General features: G+C 57.5%; 1 protein-coding gene across 1 annotated transcript in view; it reads left to right on the top strand.

Moving 5' to 3' along the window:
- The window catches only part of WNT3 (wingless-type MMTV integration site family, member 3), a 41,748-nt gene extending 37,152 nt beyond the window's left edge, over positions 1–4,596 (top strand). The window contains exon 5 of the mRNA XM_004684066.2: positions 2,863–4,596. The gene's annotated coding sequence lies outside the window, so the exon portion shown is untranslated. The remainder of the gene's footprint in view (positions 1–2,862) is intronic.
- Positions 4,597–5,036: the final 440 nt, after the last annotated feature.

Here is a 5,036-nt window from a genome sequence, read left to right as displayed (position 1 = left end):
AGAGGGGCGGCTGCTGTAAGGCTGGAGGCCGGGACCCCCGAGTCTGGGCCCGACTCTGCCTCCACTTCCTGTTCTTTTATTTTTCTGGGCCTCAGCCTTTTCCCTGTAAAACCAGAGGGTTTGAATACTTGAAACAGGAGGGTGGAAAGTCTCTTCTACCCCGGGGCAGAGTCATTTTGCCTCCACCTTGAACTCAGAGGGCAAGTTTTTGCACAGGCATAAATCCTACCACCTCAAGGAGGTGGGTGGGGGGAAGCGGTGTATAAGCCCATATCCTGCCAGATCTGAAGCTTGGGTGGAGTGGGGCGCGCTCTCACCCAGTTTATGGATGGAGATGGGGAGGAGGAGGGACCCGAGTTCAGAGTGCTGGCGGTGAGTAATCAAGGCATCAAAGGCCGCTGGGTTCTGTTCCCAAGCTTCCCAGAGATGGCCTGCGTGGGAGACACTGTGACTGGCCCTGTAGCCACAGGCCCTCGGGACAGGTCAAGGTTGAAGTGAGGCGGTCCTGGAGTCTTGAAGGTGGAAGGCTTGGGGCCTGGCTGCCCGTGCCTGCCCCGGGAGGGTGCCTGGTCTATGCAGGCTTGAGCCTGGCCAGCTCTCTCCTCCCCGATCACCAACCATGGGACCCACACCTGCCCCCCCACCCCCCTGGGGTGCTGTCAGGAATGAGTGCAAGAACTTGGGCCACGCTAGGACGTGCCTGGCTGGTCATTGCTGGCTGGGGCAGCACAGGGCCTCTCTGAGGTATGGGGGGGGAGGAAGGTGGCACATGCTGGAGGGTGTCACCTCGCCCCCCAGGGCACGCCCCCCCCCCGTGATGCCTTCGGGGTCTGCCTGCAGGCATTGTGGCGAGAAGAGGGAGGTCAGAGATGGCCCAGCCCCTCCCTCACCGGCCAGCCGCCTGGGAGGCCCGGCTTCCTCACCCGGACACTGCCGGGGCTGACGGCGCCAAGCAGTCTCTGCTGACTTCGTCCAGGGAGCCGTGACGCGGGGTCACCCACTAGACGGTCTCCTCACTGGGCACTGGGCAGTTTCATTTAGCACTTTTCAAAACGGCGGTGAAAAGGCGGAGCCACAGGACCTGCGGCCGTCCTGGTGGCGGGAGCGCTGGGAAGGGCTCTGGCCGCATCTCTCCGCCGCACGGGGGGAGACGCAGCACAGGGCCCGCACTGCAGCAGGACACAGCTCTGGCCATGCCCTGCGGGACCAGCTTCAGAGTGGGAACCCTGGACAGGGCCTGAGGAGCCATCGGCCCAGCCCGGGACGCCGAACCCTGGTCTCCGCCTCCAGGAAGAGGTGGTTTCCTCCCCGGGCCCCTGGGTGATTCTAGCAGGCAGCGGCAGAGTCCAGTCCCAGGCCTCTGGGTGGGCAGTTGGATAAGCCACTGGCCCAGAGGGAAGGAAGTGCTGGGTGCCCTGGGTATCTGGCAAATCCACCTGTGACCCCAGGTCAGTTTCAGCACTGATGCCTTCCAGAGACAGAGCGGGGAGCAGAACAGGCAGGTGGACTGAAATACACGGCTGAGGGGAGCAACGAGGGCCCAGGAGAGGTCCGCTGTGCCCTGTGGGTCAGCTCCCTGGCTGGGGATTGAACTCCTGCCACAGTGGCTGTGGCTAGCTTCCTGGCGCTGAGACTTTAACCCCTGCGCCACCAGAGAGGCCCCCAAATTACAAACTCTTCGTCAGTCCTCTTCTCTCCTTATTGCTGAGGCTGTATTTCCCCCAATCTTATGTAACATGTGACAGACCCGGCTCGGTGCCACATCCAGGAGGATCGTGCCCCCAGTCTCCTGTATGAAGTGTGGAGCTTGCTTTTCTCACTGTTAAACCAGGGACTGACCCAGGAGGCTGAAGAAAACCTGACCCAGGAGGCTGATGTCTCTGTCTGGGCCAGCGTCACGCTGCCTCCACTTTGAACTCAGGGCAGGGAAGGCTGGCTGGGTTCTCTCCCAACCTGGTGTCCTTGGATAAACACTCACAGGGCTGGGGGGTCTGGGGCAGGCTCTTGGCCTCTCTGAGCCCCGGTTTCCCCGGGCACAGGCGCCGTGTCCCGCAGGAGCTCGCGAGGACGGGAGGCGTGGACCCAGGGGCCGAGGGGAGGCAGCCGCGCTCCAGGCCGAGTGGAACTGGGCTGTGGGAGCTGCCCCCCTCCATGTGCTGCTTGGTCTGGACACACAGGCTGACACCTGGTCAGCCCTCTCATCCTTCCACCCACACTGACCCTCTGCTGGCAAGATGGCAGCGTTTGAGAGCTTGCCCACCCCGTGCTGGACCTGGCCCTAACCTGGCCCGGGACACAGCCCTGTAATTGTGCTGAGCCTCGTTTCTGCTCTGTGCAGACTCACACCAGCCCCGCAGCACGGCGAGAGGTAGCTGTGAGAGGGCTGTAGGCCTCGGCTCCCCAGGAGGTGTAAATACTGGGGCGCCGTGGGGCTCCCGGGAAGGAGTTATGGTGGATTAAAGAGAGCGACCTCCTGTCCCGACAGCTCGTCACCAACTTCCCTGCTCGAAGCAACACTGCAGGGCCGGGCCTGGGCCCTGGCCGGGCTGGGCTGCCCCGGGCGTCTGGCGGGCAGTGTCCCATGCAAGGGCGGACGCCCTTGCCTGAGTCCCCGGCTAGGTGGGAGAGTGGAGTCCGGATCCGTCTGCAGACACTGAAGCCAGAACGTTCCTGTTCACGGCCTGGCTGCCTTGTGGCGGACCCCAGCGCCCAGGGGAGCGCGGGGAGCCACTGGCTCCCCATTACCTTCAAGTACAAGGAGTGTTGGGGTCACCTGTGGCAACCTCTGACCTCTGCACCTGATGGATGGCCCCTCAGGGCAAGGAATCGGGGTTCTAATTATTCCCCTTTGTTTTCTCCAAGGGCTCTGGGAACAGGTGAAGTGTGTGGCCAGGCAGACTCACCGAAGCCCTGCAGGAAGCAGGACCCAGAGCCGGGCTCGGCCCTCGGCAGCCGACAGCCAGGAACCGGACTGTTGCCAGATGCACGTGTGGTAAATGACCTGGACCCAAGCGCCCGCTGACCGGCAGGCTCCCGCCCTCTCTCTCATCTTCCGTTTCTCACCCTACTCTGGATGGTGTGTGGTGTATAAAGAAGGGGCTCTCTTTTTAGTTCTCTAGGGTCTGGTAGGAACAGACCCGAGGCTTATCTTTGCACATGTTAAAGAAAATAAAAGTGGAAAAAAATCTGCTCCAGCAGAGCAGGCTGGGCTGATGTGAGCTCTCTGCCCGGTGGGAAGAGTCAGGCTGGCAGGTTCTGGTTGCAAGCCGCCTCTTCTGGGGACGCTCCAGGATGCCGTGTGGTGGGAGTGAGGAAGTGGGACAGGCCCTGCCGTCTCCTCGTCTGTCCACTCCACGCGAGCCTGATCCGCTTCACGTTCTGAGAAAAGCCATAGGTCTAGTTAGGATGGAGTGGCAGGGAGGCCCGAAGCGAGTGTCCGAGCAGCAGGACTGAGTTCTAGGGGACCCGGGAAGCTGTCTGAAGAGCAGCCGAGTGTTCTTCTCAGTCTCGTTTTCTCTGTGACCCTGTCCTAACACGAGAGGCTCTTGTGACCTGCAGTTGGCTCGCAAAACCTTCCTCTGGCATGCTGCATTGCCCGCCATTAACTTGGCGAATTTTCTGGTAGTGGCTGTTGTAAATAGGTTAGGTATGGGGGGCAGGGTGTGAGCCTTCCCTGGCCCCAGGGGCTGCCTGAAGAAAGAAGTGCTATCTTCGGAAGGGAACTTTTATTCCCCCCCAGCCCTGCTACCTGCAGATTCTTCACAAAGATAGCTCCAGGTAGAGCAGGGTGGCCCCAGGTGACCTTAGTCAGTGAGCACGACCTGGTCCTGAATCTTATGGACTGCTGGAGGGAGGCCAAACATGACGCTCCCTTTCCTCTCCTGTAAGGACACCCTTCCTGCATCCTTTTTCTCTGCTCTGTGAGAGATGTTTAACACAGACCTCCCGGCCTCCCTGGATGCTGAGAGGGCATCGCCCAAGCAGGTGCCAGCGCCAGGACTAGGCCCCGAAAGGCAGGCAAGCGCGTCTCTGCTCCCTGGGGGAACTCTCAGAGCTGTTCTCCTCACGCCTCACCGGTTCTCTAGAGGGTCCTAGATGAAGCCGGTGAAATGGAAGCAAACGGACCTGACAGTATTGATCACCCAACAGCTCTGGCTTCAGGAGAATCATCAGAAAGAAGAGACCGGCCAGGGGCACAACAGGACAGAGGTCTCTGCTTGTCTCTCCCTGGCCTAAGACACACCAGGTCAAGCGATCTTCTGCCTGGCTTGCCAAGACGAGGGTCTGGAGGCCAGCCGCCCCTCCCTGCCTCACCATAGACTGAGAAGTTTTCCATCCTGTCAACCGCATAATGCTTGCTTTATGTGAGAATTATTTCAGCAAAACGGATACAAATTTTTCAAACAGTCTTTTCATATCTATGTATTCTATATTAAACGTGCTAAAGTCATGTTTCTGGGGCGTATTCAAGTAGCTGACAAGTAATTATTTAATAATAGTACGTTGAGTGCATTGTAATTATTGCTGTAGTCAGGTAATAGTATCCAACAGAAATTTCCTACCAACCTGCTGTATCCAAAGTTTTGTAAAAAGTTGTAGAAGTTGTTGATCTTTTTGATTTTATATTCAAAAAGTCTCTTTTTATAAATATTATTTATTATACAATGTATATACCTTTGAGTTAACTAAGATTATATATTATATAAATATATATATATTTGGAGAAAATCTATTTCATCATGCAGTTTTTTTCTGTTAAGTCATTAAAGCAAAGGTAAACAAACTTCCAGTGGATACCTTGTACAGTGTGTGGGGTTTCTAGGTGAATTCTTAGGAGGTCAAGAATGGTAGGTTCTGAAGGTGGTGGCCTCGGCTTTCACTCGAAGGTAGTGGCCCGAACAGTGGCCTCTGTTCTCAAAGCTAGGTCACCTGAGACTGTAGGTGTCGTTGCCACTTTTAGAAATGAAACAACTTGGATGGGTATTCATCGCATAGGTCCTGGCACTCCGACTGAGCGTCACAGTGGCGCGAAGCTC

The sequence above is a fragment of the Condylura cristata genome, unplaced genomic scaffold, assembly GCF_000260355.1.
Source record: "Condylura cristata isolate star-nosed mole 26May11 unplaced genomic scaffold, ConCri1.0 scaffold00017, whole genome shotgun sequence".
Lineage (NCBI taxonomy): Eukaryota > Metazoa > Chordata > Mammalia > Eulipotyphla > Talpidae > Condylura > Condylura cristata.
Note: the sequence above shows the minus strand (reverse complement) of the source record. Positions and strands in the feature narration are given on the sequence as shown.